Source organism: Gracilinanus agilis, chromosome 1 (genome assembly GCF_016433145.1).
Source record: "Gracilinanus agilis isolate LMUSP501 chromosome 1, AgileGrace, whole genome shotgun sequence".
Classification (NCBI taxonomy): domain Eukaryota; kingdom Metazoa; phylum Chordata; class Mammalia; order Didelphimorphia; family Didelphidae; genus Gracilinanus; species Gracilinanus agilis.
In genome coordinates this window covers 106,254,064-106,270,584 of record NC_058130.1, presented here as the reverse complement: position 1 = coordinate 106,270,584, position 16,521 = coordinate 106,254,064, and positions in this window count along the sequence as shown.

Below are 16,521 nucleotides of genomic sequence, written 5' to 3'. Positions count from 1 at the left end.
CAAAGGCTAACTCAGAGTCTCGTGATGTAGAGTCTGATTTCTGGAGGCATCTTGTATTGCCGCCATCTTTTTAGTCCATCTGGAATCACGATAGTCCTAACAGAATTTTCTCTGGATGATCTGCTTTCCTGGTCCATATCAATGGCAATATCTTTCCTGAAATTACTTTTTTTTAATATTAATAAAAAGCATCTATGAGCCTTTAGGATAGCTCCACAACTTCACAGATAATAACTATACATGGGTTTTTCTTGGCAATTATATTGGACTAGTTTGCTGTTTCCTTCTCTAATAAATCCAGGGGATCCTTTGATAGGCAATCAGAGGTTAAGTGGCTTACTAATGGTCATAAAGCTAGGAAGTATGAGACTAGATTTGAACTCATATCCTACTGACTCCAGGCCCAGCCCTCTATTCACTGAGCTGCCTACTTCTTCCTAAGCATAGAGAGGTTAAGTGACTTGCCCAAGGTCACACAGTTTAGCAAGTATCTGAGGCTGGATTTGAAATCAAGTCTTTCTGACTTCAGGCCCAGTGCTCTAACCACTAAGCAACAGCTACCTCTTTTTAACAGTTCTTCAGACTTCTGCTTCTAGCAGTCAAGATAGAGGAATAAGAAATGTTCTGAGTTTGCCTGAATCTGCTTCCAAGCAACTATAAAAGAAAAAAAGATACCTCAAAACAAATTTTGGAGTGATAGAACCACAGAAGACAAAGTGAAGAAGGGTTTCAGTCAAAGAAAATAGAGAAGAGTAGCTGAAAGGACCCATCTCCCTGGGGTAGAAAGTCAGAACAGTGGAATCAGCAATGTGAAGAGCAGCCCAATGCAAGCACATGCTGAGCACCTTAAGATGTGACCCAGTACAAGCACATGTTGGGGAATCCTCAGCATCAGGACCAACTCTGGCCCTGAAGACACCAGGAGAAGTTGGCAGCTGAGGGGTGGAATCCAGCTAAATTCCACTGCGTGTGGCATTTGGAAGGAACCCAGGGACAGTATTCCCTCCACTCCAGAGTAGAGCTATATCTCAACATGTAGGCAAGATCACAAAAAATCCCCCCCAATGAGTAAAAGATGAAAAAAAGTCTCACCCTGGAAAAGCTATTTCAGCAAAAGGGAACACGAAAACACAAACTCAGAAGACAGCAATACCAAAACAGAATGTGTTAACCCTCAAAGGCAAATGTGAAAGTATTTCAGGCCTAAAATGAACTCCTGGAAAAGCTCCAAAAGAGGATCAAAAAACAAATAAAGGACTTAGAAGAAAAATTAGGGGGAAATGATAGAAAGCTTAGAGCAAAAACTCACTGAAGGAAATGTCTCTAAAAAATTAAATGCAAAACCTCAAATAGAAAAATAATTCTCTAAAGAAAGAAAGTACTAAACCTCAAAGAAGAAAAAGGCTTCCTAAATATTAGAATTAGACAGAAGGAAGCTAATGACTCTATTAGAAAGAAGGAAACATTTTTTTCTAAATCAAAAGAATTAAAAAAATAGAAGAAAATCTGAACTATCTCACTAGAAAAAAAGCTGACCTATAAAATAGATCCAAGAGATATAACCTAAGAATTATTGAACTACTTGAAAGTCATGATAAAATAAAATGAAATAAAATAGCCTAAAGACCATATTGCAAGAAATTATCAGGGAGAAATGTCCTGATGTTCTCAAACATGAGGGGAAAATATTAATTTAAAGATTACCCTTTGGACAGGACTACAGAATGTTCACTAGAAGGATTATATCAGTTCACAGCTCTACCAACAATATCCTGATTTTTCCACATCCCCTCCAATATTTATCATTTCCCTTTTTTGTCATATTAGACACCTGGTTGGTGTAGAGGAGTAACTAAGAGTTATTTTTATTTGCATTTCTCAGATTAACAGTGATTTAGAACATTTTTTCATGACTAAAGAAAGTATTAATTTCTTCATCCAAGAAATGGCTGTTCATATCCTTTGACCATTTGCCAACTGTGTAATGCTTGTATTTTCATAAACTTGACTCAGTTCTCTAAATATTTAAGAAATTAGGCCTTTGTTAGAGATGCTTGCTATAAAGATTTTTTTCCTGTTTGTTGTTTAATCTTAGTTGAATTGATTTTGTTTGTGCAGAAAATTTTGTGCAGATTCCCTTGGGTTTTTTTTCTATATACCTTTTTATGCTTCTCTTTAGTATTGAATATGATCACCAAATTTTCTTTTTAGCTCTGGTATTTCATCAGAAATGCCTGAAATTCTTCTTTTTCTTTAAAAGTGCATTTCTTCTCCTGGACTCTTATGCTCAGTTTTGAGGGTAGCTGATTTTTGGTTGTAGGCCAAATCCTTTCCCTTGCAGAATATCATATTCCATGCCTTCTAATCCTTTAATGTAGAAGCTCCTAGATCCTATGTAATCCTGACTGGTGCCATGAAATTTAATTTTTTTCTGGATGTTTATTTTCTCCTTCGCATGGGAGTTCTGGTATTTGACTATAATAGAATTGGAATTTTTAAATTTTGGATTTCTTTCAGAAGGTAACTGGTGGATCCTTTCAATTTCTATTTTGTCCTCTTGTTCAAGAACATCAGGGCATTTCCCCCTGATAATTTCCTGCAATATTGTGCCCAGGTTCTTTTTTTGATATGACTTTCAGGAAATTCAGTGATTCTTAGATTATCTCTCTTAGATCTATTTTCCAGGTCACTTGTTTTTTTGTGATAAGAAATTTCACATTTTCTTCTGTTTTTTTCTTTTTCTTTTCTTTTCTTTTTTTCTGCTGTCTATGGAGTTGTTAGCTTCTCTCTGTCCAATTCTAATTTTTACAGAGTAATTTTCTTCTTTGAGACTTTATATTTCCTATTTTTAGGGAGAGATTTTCCTTTTTTAGGTATTGCATTTCCTTTTTAGGAAATTNGCTCTCTATGGAGTTGTTAGCTTCTCTCTATCCAATTCTAATTTTTACAGAGTAATTTTCTTCTTTGAGACTTTATATTTCCTATTTTTTAGGGAGAGATTTTCCTTTTTTAGGTATTGCATTTCCTTTTTAGGAAATTGTTTTCTTTAGCTAGTTTTTTGTTCTGAGCTATTGATTTTTCCTATTATTTTATTTTCTAATTTTTCTGTTAAGTCTCTTAATTTGCTTTCCTTTCTTTTTTTGGGAACTCTTCTAGGAATACATTTTGGGCTTGACATCCTTTCCAATTTTCCTCTGAGGCTTCAAATGGTTTCATTTTTGTATTATTTTACTCTTCTGAGCTCATATTTTGGTATCTCTTACAGAAATATTTTTCTAGCTTTGTGCTTTTCCCTCTGTCTTTTGCTCATTTTGGGGTTGTTTTCTCCCCTTATTTTACCTATATGCTGAAGGTTAACTCCATACCTGTGGAGGAGGGAGTACTGTCCTACATTTGTACTGTGCCTGGGATTGGCTCAGCTATTTCTGTCCCAGATTGGGCATTCTGCAGATGGAGTCTGCTTGGCCTGCTGTGTGAAGGTTTATATCTATTATGTTCAGCTGGGCCAAGTTGGATTCTGCCCAATTCTGCCAAGACTGGACTTTGTTGGACTAAGTTACTTCCACTTCTGCCTGCACTGGGTCTCTTACCCAGCCCCTGATTTGGCCGGACTATGTGGGGCCTCTTTCCTCCCACTGCTGCCTGTTCTATATTGTGCTGGTTTCTACTCTTCTGCTGAGGCTAATCCAAGCCAAATGTGTTCTTTCCCTTGCAGCTTGTGGTATATCAAGTCTGAGTTTTTGCTAAGGCTTGTTAAGTACTCTCTCCTTGTTTCCCAATGAGATTAGTCCTCCTTTCTGTCTCTCTGTGTTATACTGGGCCATAGCACTGCTTCACCCCTTCTTCTCTAGGTTCTGCCACTCCAGGATTCATTTTGAGGTATTTTTGTTCTTCTGTAATTGTTTGGAGGGTTGTTGTCAGGCTCCCAGTGTTTTTTATTCTGCATTTCAGTTGGGAACTGAAGGTCAATTGTGCTATTTCCTTCTCTAATGGGTTAAGGCAAACAGAGATGAAATGACTTACCCAGGGTTACATTGCTAATAATTATCAGAGATCAGATTTCAACTCAGGAAAATGAATCTTTCTAACTTACAGGCTCAGCACTTTATCCACTAAGCCACCTGGATACCCCAAGTTCAGCTAGTTTAGTATAACATACAAAAGCTTTTTTGAGCTGACAGCTTTGGAAAAATCAGATGTTACTTCTTGCTTCCTGTATCACTGCCTTTTGTGCTAGACAAGCTTAAACTGATTCTGTGTACTATGTAAATTGGCAGAGCTTTTACACAGATTAAATTATGGAAGAAATATTTTTTCAAAAATCAATTTCTAATCTGAAAAAACTATATGAGGAAATTAGGGATATTTTGTCATAGAACTGCATTTGTTACTGTTTTGGGTAACTGAAAAGCATTTGTGGAGTACCAACTGTATACAGAGAATTATGTTCTTTTATTTTAACCATTTTTTAAAAAATGTTTTAAAAGGCTACATAATTTAGGTTGTATGAAAATGGATAGTAAAATTGCTTTTTCCTATTCCATTTTCCACTTTCAGCAAATTTTTAATGCCTTTTGTTTTTATTCTTAGGGTCATGTCTAGTTAATACCCTTTTCCCCACTGAATACCTAGAGATTTTAAGAATAATATTATTCTGTTTTCTTGGTTCTGTCACTGCTTTTTAATCCCTCAGAATCTATTTAGCTTCTTATACCAAAGCTCACTTTGAAAACAACTTAAAGAAATTCAATTAGTAAGAATCTCAAAAGAAACTCATGAGTAAGAACCAATCCCTTCCTTTCTAACTATTATGGTTCCATTCTATTTGCTGACAGTATGGACTAACAATTACTGTCTATGTCTCCTATGTGATAATAAAATAGAAGATGATTAGGTTCCCCAATCCAAGATCTTCAAAGACCTCATCTAAGTGAAGTGAACCAGCACTTGGCAATGACCCAGAATACACTTTCTTGTCTCTTAATTGTAGTATGACTGTGTTGCAAACAGTGGCTTGCAGAGAACTGTTGTGACATGCTCATTGTCACGGTTGTTTATGAGTCTTTTGGCATAATTGCTGTAGCTCTACAAGATGTGCTCAGTTCTGCAGGTTTCTCGGTATTGGTCTCGGCTCCATTTTTTTAAAACCTTCTTTGGCATAGACTCAATCATGTTCCCATTTCCATTCAGTACTTGATTCTCAGCTTGACCACATTTACCATCTTAGCTATTTTTACTGACAGCAGCCACCAACTCATATGGTTTCCATTACTACAAACTGTTACCTTAGTTTAAAGAACTTTTTTTTTTCAAATGAGAAGACAGAAGAAAAAGATGCGATGTCAAATCTCAATGGACATTAGAAGAGTCCAAATGATTTGTGTCAGCAGTGTTGCTGGTCTCAATGAGCACACTTTAATAGAAAATTGGGTCAGACAAAATTCTGATTAATTTCTAGTTCCTCCCCCCTCCATATTCAGTTCATTAATTTTCAATATGACCAGGCAGAAAAGGAATTCTCTTTGTGGGGAAATTATTTCTAATTTTTCTCTTTGTGTCCCTGAGTTTCCTCACTGTTTAATTGGGTTTTTTTTGAAGAAGCATTAAAAAAACTTGATGATGCTTAGTGGAGTCATTCAGTGATAGGATCGTATGACCTGGGAAGTAGAACAAGGAGCTCTAGTATTTGTGTAGCTTATTGTGCAATTAGATGGGCAATCTCCCTTCATTGATTATATAAAGACCCAAGTCAAAACATGAACACCAGGATTTGACAAATTTAAGCTTACATGTGGTATCAAGAACTTTATCTTAGAGTGGAACTACTAAGCTTCAGCCCAACTGAGGCAGGGTTGAATAACACATGTATGGTACTGAAATGTCACCTAACAAAATGTGTGAGTCTGTGTGTGTATGTCACAAAATATCATATATATATACATACTTATATATATATATAATTTATATGTAGAACAAAATGTTTTATACATACACATATATATGTATGTGCATATATGTATGTACATGTATATGCTGAATTTTTTTGCTAAACCACACCTTATTCATGTATAATAGGTGGGTAAAAAAAGATGTCCAGTCTAACTTTCAATGCAACACAATGAAATGCAACATAGATTTAACCCATGAGAAATCATTGCCCAAGATTGCCACCACTGTAAATAGCAAGGCAAATAAAATTAGGCTCAATATAAGAGATAAACCATTGACCTAATTAATAAATTGGCAACACCCATTACAATGCTAAGTATGTGCCAGGACATGAAAACCTGCCAATCTCATATCAGTTTCATCAGTCTTAGTCGTCTGTGAACCCATAGGTACATTTTTTGTTCTCTGTCCTATAAAGGATTGAATTAACATGGGGAGAGGGAACCCATGTATACAAATTGAAATCATTTCAATAGGAGTGATAGATTCTCCAGTGTTTTGATATTCAGGAATACAAAGACTATAATGTTTCTTTTTCAAAGGATTATTCTGGGATACTTTAACCATTAAGGTCACATGTGAGTATTTATATGTTGTGAATTGGTTAATAGATGCCAATAAATGAACCTTAAAAAAAAAACCTATTTAAGTTTGGAAAGGGAACAAAAAAATATTGTATCAATCTGGGTGTTTTGAGGAAGGACCAGGTAGGAGATATTAGAAGAGGGTGCTTTTGGTCATAAGAAAAGGTCTTCTTCACTCTCTCAGGACATCATCCCACCCTGACTCCTGACACACACCCCCAGTTCTAGGAGACACTCAAGATACCAATTTAGAAAGTCATCTTGTCTCAGATATATTCACATAATAACTTTTGAAACCTGGTTCTAAAATTCCTCTTTTTAAAAGTAAACATTCATTCTTCTCACATGACAACTATGATCAAACAGTCATTGTATAGCTAGGTCTACTCTCATATGGTCCATGAGGTACCTCAGAAAAAAACAAAAAAAAATCAAAAAACAACTTTATTGAGGAGACAAAGTCTGCCTTAGGAACTGTTTCTCTGCCTTTAAGAGCCCTCTATTCTAACTAAATATATTTCAGAGGACTTTGGATATCACTTATCTGTATATCTTGAAGTTTGCTTTCTTAAAGTACAAGGAACAAGGAAAAAATTCCATAGATTGGAACATCTGAGTTTGAATACCAGTTCAGACGTTAACTAGCAGATCACATCCTTATGAAAGATGGAAGAAATAATATATATAGGAATACAGAAATGCAGATCCTGAGAATACAGAAGATAGCTGAAATCAGATCCAGGAGACTCAGTGGAAGTACATGATACAGACTAGAAAGTGTAAGAAAAGAAAATCTGAGTCATTATAGGTATATAACAAATATAAGGTCATTACCATAGAAGGTAAGTCTAGACCTCTGAAAGGAGAAATAGTGTCTCATATATTCTGGTATTTAAAAGATGACCCACAAATGAAATATAGCAGTGTAAGGAAGGAGAGAGGAGTCAAGGTAGTTGGTGACTCATTGCTGCAGACCACAGATGAAACCATGTGATAAAACAGTCAAGAAGTATACTGTCATAATGAATATGTCAGAGAAATTATTGAGGATGAGAAAAAAAATCTGAAATCACAGATAGCTATCACTTCTATGGATTTTTATGGACATTATTTTTATCAGAAGAAACCTTGGAAGTATGTCTGGAGATTAAAAACTTGAAAATTAAACTAAAAAAAAAACAGGAATGGAGGTGGTTTCTTTTTTTTTTTTCAACTTGAATTTGAAGTCAATACTTTGAAAGAGAGAAAAAAAATGTGTGCAATCAATTATTAGCTAGGTAGATGGACCTGAAGAATGGGATTTGGTTTTCTAGAAAAAGGCTTAAGATATTGGAATGATGACCTAGCTAGAGATACAATATACACCCCAGAAAAGGCTGAGAAGATGGCACCAGGGTAGAAGTTAGTTGTTCTGAACAAAAAGACTTTAAAATGTAAAATGGAAAGGTATGGATAATTACAAAATAAAACTGTAAAATAGGATAGCATGAAGAGCAATAGGCCAGTCAGAAGAAAGAAAAGAAAAAATAGAAAGTTTTGAAACAATATTTATAGTCTTAGATTTCTATGTGTAACTCAATTTAGAGGGGGAGGAAGAAGGGACCTTTTTATATCTTATATAAATGTGACCTTGTAAGCATCATGAAGACTTGGTGGACTGGAAGTCATAACCACTATAAGGAAATAAGAGAGCACATTGCATTTAAAAAGCCTGAATCTCCTAAAAGAGGCATAACAATAAAAAAAAAGTATTACTATCCTTTACCTCTGTCAATGACTTCCACTGTCTATGAGTTTGAGAGTAGAATGGAGATTCTCTTGGATATGGGTAAGAGCTGGAGTGAAAGAGGAAGAAAGGAAAATGGAGCACAGTGACAAGGGTCAGAATTCTAAGGAAAGATGACTATTCTAGAAGAAAATTTGGTCATTAACTCTACTCTTTCCAACTGTATTTCACATTTTTCAACTGCGCAAAATCTATGTGAAAGTGGAATAACAATAATAATGGTGATGATGATGATGATGATAGTCACATGTATATAGGGATTTAAGGTTTGCATTGCAAGTTACATGGATGACCGTATATTTGACTATTCCTTTAATTCATCATGTACTTCTCTGTCCCTGAATAGTCCTGCAGATTTTTCTTGATAACTGGAATACCATCTCTTCAGGATTAAAATAGTGTCTTCCTTTAAGGCCCAGATCAGTTGTTACCACCTCCATGATGCTTCTCTTACTTCCCTCAGCTGATGATCTCTATCCACAAATGTCCTTATAGCATAGTCTGGATTTCTCTTTGTTCTTATCACAGTTTACTGTATTTTTTTACTTTTTAAAAATATATGTTGTACCTGTAGCCTACCTTAACCATCCCCCCTCAGAAAAATATTCCAGGTTCTAGGTCCGCTATGGGTCAGAATCCTCTTCAGGTTTGTAGAGAATAATTCATGAGCCCTAACTGATAGCGTTTGCTTTCACTAATCAGAGGGCAGACTTGGTTCAAAGGAAAGACATTTAATGAAATATAATAACAACCCTGACCCATTCCCAAAAAGAAGCTCACTAACCTCATAGATACATACAGCCTCAGTAAGAAAAGTAAATTTAAGGCCTACATCCATCAGGAAAAAAATGCTTTGCATATAGTAAGTACTTAATAAATGCTTTTTCATTCACTCATTTATTCATGCCATATACTGAGGGGAGAGTGGGGGAGGCAGGGCATTGTGATTAATAAGCTTCTCTTCTATAAAATTTTATATCTTTAATGAGAAAAAAAAGAGCTGAGATAAACTGTAGTGAAGAAACTTGTTTTTACTCTTCCCCTACTTTTCCATTAATTTTTTTTTTGTTTCATGCACTAGGGTTGGGGGTTATTGAAAATAGCTAAAAAGACTTTTAAATTTTGTCCCACTTCCCATGAGCAAATTATAGTTCAATCTCTCAACATGTTACAAGTCAGTACATTGTAAACTTGAAACAAAAAACCATGGTGGGTTTTGTTTTTTTTTTAATCTTTACATTCTTAGTAATGAATAGAATACCTTACACATAGTCAATATCAAATATTTGTTGAATGAATGATTTTAACTTATTCCTATCTGGTAAGAGGCTATTTGCTTAGTAGCTAATGCCCTAGAGAATCATTTAAAATTTGCCATAAGGTCTACCTTCTTATTTAATAAGGCCTTTCTGGACTTTGTAGCCTTGTAAGAATGGGTAGGCTTATAATTTCCATTCTTTATCCTTCTAGAACACATGGCTGTATACAAAAAAAACAGTTCTCCTAGACTTTGAGCTCACTTTCTCATTTTTTTCATTCTAGAAGATCCCTGTGATGTAAAAGGACACATTATTATCCTCATGAAATAGTTGGGGCTTCTAGGATACAGGACAGTTAGTGGAATGATTTGTCTGTGATCATAGATCAGTAATGGGAATAAAAATGAGGTCTCTTAACTCTGTGCCCTGTTTCCTATGTATGAAAATATGCTATTACTACTATCACTAGCAATAACCCTTTATAAAGTGGTTCAAAGCACTTGATGGAGTACACAGTTTAGAGAAGACAGACTCAGTACTCATGGAGCTAACATCTTCAGGAACATTTATACTTTGACAGTTCAATAAATAAAAATGAGTAATTCATTACAATTGAACTGAACTGGTTTCAAAGGAAGATTCTTCCTCCTTTCTTATTCTATCATACCCAATATTTGCCAATTCCTATTGTTTCTAGCTCCACAATATCTCCATTTCAACTTAGTACAACCATTCTGGTTCAGGCTTGCAATCCTCTCATCTGTACTACTGTAATTATTAGGATTCAATGAATATAAGCATCTTCAAGAAAATAAGTATCAAAGGATTATAGTCTAAGAGATAAGAGAGACTTCAAACATCATGTAATAATAATCACCTTGCTTTACAGTTGAGGAAACCAACTCAGAGAGGATGTTACCCAAGCTCACAAAAATTGGAGTAGAACATAGATTTGGACCTATATTCACTAACTTCAAAGGCAGCATCCTTTCTACAATAACACAACAATTCCAAGACCATAGCTTTTGATAACCTGATGTCATTATTCTTGCCCTTGTATGTTATACCTTAAAATGTCCAGTAGCTTGTAAAACAGTTTCTTACAAGAGACTCTTCCCCAGAAGCATAGAAAACACAGAAGACCACAGAGACAGATATGGAAGTCATTTCTACTTCTCTAGCCCTTCTTGCTAATGACACTCTAAACTATGTAATTTGGAGCCTTATTTGGAAACATAGCCCAGTACCTTGGACTGGCTTTGCTTTTCTGGACTTATCGCTGGAGGAAGTGTCATTTTTAAGGTGATTGGCAACACTTCCTGCCTTCCTGCTCCAGGGGTCATTTCCTTTCCTTTCATGATTTGAAAACATAGCCTCCCAACTTATCATCCTGTATGCCATCTCTTTCCTCTCTAATTCAACTTTCACTTAGCTACCAAAGTAATCTTTCTTACTCATAGGTCTGACCTTGCATTCTTCCCCTCAAAAATAATTAGTATTTCAGGATTAGTCATAGGACAAAAGGGTTGAACTTGATGGCTTTTGAAAACTCTTCCATGATTTTTATAAAAACACACCTTGTTTGAAATTTAAGGCTGTCCATCAACTAGTTCCATCCTTCTTTTCTAGTCTTATTCTCACTGCTCTCTCTCATATATTCCACATTCCAGCTACATTGAATTACTCACCACACCCCCAACTTCTCCTGCTCTTTAATGCCTCTGCTCATTTGCATACATCATTTTATATTCCTGGTATGAACTTGTTCCTCTTCCCCACCTGTTGAAATCTTCTCCTTCTAATCCCATCCAGATCAGCTTCCACCTACACGTGAAGTATTCCCTTCCTGGTGTCCTCAACTAGAGGTACATTCCTCTCCATTACCACCCTCCCCCACCCCCGAATTTGTAATGCTTTTCTGTTTGACCTTTGTACACTTATAGTATTTAGTTTGATAAAGTAATTTGTGTATCTACCTTATTCTTTCCCTTCTCTACTCTACGTTGTAAACTAGCTGAGATCAGGAACAGATATTTGTTCTTTATATGCTCAGAACCTAAATCAGAATGAGTAAGTGCTTAAGTAATGTAATTTAATTTAATTGAGTCACAAACACATTTCAGGGACAGTATTTTTTAAAAATTATTTGAAGATATTTTATTTTCCTAATGACACATAGTAACAATTGTCAACATATATTTACCAAAATTTCACGATCTAAATTTTCTCCCTACCTCCTTTCTCTCCTACTTCTGGTATACTGTATCCTGGATTATACATGTATTATCATGTAAAATATACTTACATATTGGTCATTGTTAAAAGAGAATATTTATATAAAACTGTAAATAAACTAATGTGAAAAATGGTATACTTTGATCTGCATCTGACTCCAGTAGTTCTTTCTCTCTGTCATAAGTCCTTCAGAATTGTTCCAAATCATTGTATTGCTTGAGTAAAGTCTTTCACAGTTGATCATGGTACCATATGGCTGCTACTGTGTACAATTTTTCCCCACCTGGTTCTGCTTATTTCATTCTTCATCAGTTCATGTAGCTCTTTCCAGCTTTTTCAAAATCATCTTGCTCACTGTTTCTTATAGCACAATAATATTCCATCACCAAAAGTAGGACAATTTGTTCAGCCAGTCCCCAATTGATGAACACCCCCTCAATTTCCAATACTTTGCCACCACAAAAAGAGCTATCACAGATATTTTTGTACAAGTACATCCTTTCCCTTTTTTTCATGATCTCTTTAGTATACAGATCAGTTCACAACTCCACCAACAATGCGTTAATAAGGGATAAGATGTTCAAACAATCAATATTTCTTAAGCATCTACTATGTTTCAGGAATGTTGCTAAGTGCTGAAGATACAAAAAGGCAAAAGACAGTTCCTCTCTTCAAGGAGAGTAATCAAATGGAGTGGGTGGGAATATGCAAAGAAATAAATACAAAGCAACAAGATGAATAGGAAATAAATAATAGGGAAATTACTAGAATTAAGAGGAGTCAGAAAAGGCTTCCTATAAAAATGGTAATTAGTTGGGACTTAAAGCCAGAGAAGCCAGTAGATGGAACTGAAGAGGGAGAGTGCTCCCAACATGGGGGATATATCGCCAGAGGAAAAAAGGTAGGGGGCTGAGAGATAGAGTATTTTTTTCATGATGTGTTGCAAGCTAAGAAATATACAATGAGAAATATTACAAAAGTCAACATAGAAAAAATATACCCATTTTACTGTCTATATCAATTACATATATAAGCATTTAATCCTGAAAACTATAAGGAGTTGAAGAAAATTTATAATGTGTATGTGGGGGGGAATTTGACTTCTTATGAGTCTGGAATAAGTCACTACATTGTTTTATGATACAGAAATAGTTTATTCTTAATTATTTAAGCATTTTAATGTGTCAATTTTATTATTCAGAATTAATTTTTCTTCTTGGATTCTGTTAGCCTAGCATATATGAAATAATTAGTAGTTATTTGTATTTTTTTCTTTTTTTGGGAGAATTGGGAATTATGGAATTGGGATTTACTTGGTATAGGGAAGTCCTAATGTCTACCCTCCCCTGATACAGATCAGAGATATATTTGTAATTTATAGAAAGTTGACTGAGGCAACAGATTTTTAATTATTTCTCCATCATCACACAGCTATTATGTGTCAGAAGCACTACCTGAACCTAGGTCTTCCTGATTAAGAGGCTGACCCTTTTGTCTACTATCATGATGTCTCTCATTTAAATTCTTTGTTCATTTAAAAAATAAATTCTGTATTTTTTTAACTGATGCCCATTGTTGGGTAACTTGCTAAACTGGGTAACAACTGAATAAAACTGGAAAGTTTAAAGAGACAGTAAGCAAGTACTTATGTTCACAATCCAGTTTAGTTCAACAACTAAATCCAGAGGAAATACAAGTTTGAGAATGCCCACGTGCAGCTCAAAGTTTAACTTTTGATGATGACATTCAGTTTAATATTTTCGATACTAAAAAAAAGTTCTATACTCCTATTTCAACCCCCAAAGGCATCTACAAATTAAGCAATAATTTTTTTAAAAGCAATTACTGGATGTCAGTTCATAGCATTTATTTAAGCACCTATTATTATGTGTCAGAAACACTGTATGTATTTTTAAAAATAAAGTGAATTAAAACAATTGTCCTCCTACTTTTATCCCCAATCCTAGATTAAGCAAATACATCAGGAATTAGGAAGCTTCTTAGAGATTGAGAACTATTTTAGCCAAAGTAGTTTCCTTTGGATAAAATACCGATTGAAAACAAATATTCAAACTTAACTCATTAAATTCTTTTGGTTGTTGTTAGATGCAAAAGAAAATCAACATGAAAAGATAAGATTTACTGTTGCTTCTCTTTTCATTTTTGAATATATTATTTTCTAGTTCTGCTCACTTAACATCAATTTATCTAAATGTCTACTGATTCTCTGGATTCTTCTAGCAAAATCACATTCTATTACATTCTTTTACCACTGTGGATAGGAATCTACTTTGTTTGCAGTTTGTAGTTTGTTTGGTTTTTACATTGTAACACTAAATGCCTTACAGCCAACTTTGTTATATTTTACTCTCCCCTCCAGGCTTCTTCAGTATTTTAAAGAGAATTTGGGGGCGTTTAGGATTTCTGCAAATGGCTCTAGCCTCCTCCAAAATTGATCACTCAATTGTAAGGGGTGGTTTCTGCATTCTAGTTCCATTAACCAGGAAGAGTCAGATTAGCTTTTACACAGAAATATTTACTTCAAAAAGTATGAACACAAATATACAAACTTATTCCCCCATCATATGGAAGGTATAGTTTCTCTTACTGCCTTAACATTTCGGTTTCTGGGGAAAGGGAGGAGATTAAGTTCATAGTTTAATACCTAGGAGTATACCTGCCAAAACAAATATAGAAATTAAATGAACATAATCATAAAATAATTTTTATACAAATAAAGTCAGATTTAGATAATTAAAGATATATTAATTGTTCATCAGTGGGCAAAACTAATATAATTAAAGTGACAATCTTACCTAATCTACTTTTTCAATGCCATCCCAATTAAATTAACAAAAATTATTTTATTGAACTAGAAAAAATAATAACATTCATTTGGAAGAACAGAAGGTCAAGAATATCAAGAATTAATGGGGACTGGGGATGGGGGGAAGAAAGGTGGTCCAGCAGTACCAGATTTTAAAATGGATTAAAGAGAATTAATTGCCAAAACTATCTGATACTGGTTAAGAAATTTAAAAAAAAGTAGATCAGTGGAATAGAACAGACGTACAACAAACAGCTATAAAATATTATAACATTTTATGTTTGACAAAAAAAAAACAACGAAGACAAGCTTTTGGGATAAGAATTTAATAGTTGATAAAATATATTGTTGGGAAACTAGAAAGCAATTTGGCAGAAACTAGATATAGACCAATATCTTATGCAAATTGCCAGGATAAGATCAAACTGGATACATGACCTAGGCATAAAAGGAGATATCATAAGCAAATTACAAAAACAAGGAACATATTACCCATCAGATTTATAGATAGGAAAAGAATTTATGAATAAATAAGAGGTAAAAATAATTATAGATATAAAATGGATAATTTTGAATGCATTAGAAAAAGTTTTGCACAAATAAAACTAATGTAGCCAAGATTAGAAGGAAAGCAGTAATTGGGGGGAAATTTTGCAGTTTCTCAGATAGAGTTCTCAAATCTAAAATATAAAGAGAACTTTGCAAATATATAAAAATATGGGCCATTCCCCAATTGATAAATGGTAAAAAGATACAAACATAGATTTTGATAAAAAAAATCAAAGGTACATATAATTATATGATGAAATGTTCTAAATCATTATTGATTAGAGAAATGCAAATGAAAAGAACTCTTGATTTATCATCTCATACCTGACAAAATGACAATGTTGGAGGGGATATGGAAAAACAGGGCCACTAATACACTGTTGGTAGAACTGTGAAGTGATCCAACCATTTTGGAGAGCAATCTAGAATTATGCGTAAAGAGTTATAAAACTGTGTATACCATTTGATCCAGAAATACCTCTATTATATTTATTCCCTAAAGTGATCAGAGAAAAAGGAAAAGAACCTACATGGTATAAAATATTTAGAGCAACTCTCTTTGGGGTAGCAAAGAACTGGAAATTGAGGGATACCCATCAATTGGGGAATGGCTGAACAAATTGTGGTATCTGATGATGATAGAATACTAATATGTTGAAAGGAATGATGAACTGGAGGATTTCTATGTGAACTAGAAAAGATCTACAGAAATTGATGCAGAGTGAAAGGAGCAGAACCAGGAGAATGTTATATACAGAGACTGATACATTATGGTACAATCAAATGTAATAGACTTCTCTCCTAGCAGCAATGCAATGACCTGAGGAACTTATGAGAAAGAACACTATCTATATCCAGAGAAAAAACTGTGGGAACAGAAACACAGAAGAAAAACATATGATTGAACATATGGTCTGATGGGGATATTATTAGGGTTTTAATGTTAAAAGGTCACTCTATTGCAAATATTAATTAGATAGAAATAGGTTTTGAACAATGATACCTGGATAATCTAGCTCTAGGATGAGGGAGGGAAGAGGGGAGAGAAAGATCATAAATCATGTAACCATGGAAAAAGATCCTAAATAAATAAATTTGAAAAATATGATGACAGTAATGAATACATTTTTTTTTCACTTAAGGATTTGCAGGGAAAGCTGGATGGTACAATGTATATAACACCGAGCTTAGAGTCAGAGAGACCTGAGTCCATATTTAGCCTTAAAAACTTATTAACTGGGTGAACCTCAGCAAGTTACTTAAACCTGTTTGCTTCAGTTTCCTCATCTGTAAAATGAGCTTAAGGAATTAGTAAACGACTCCAGGATCTTT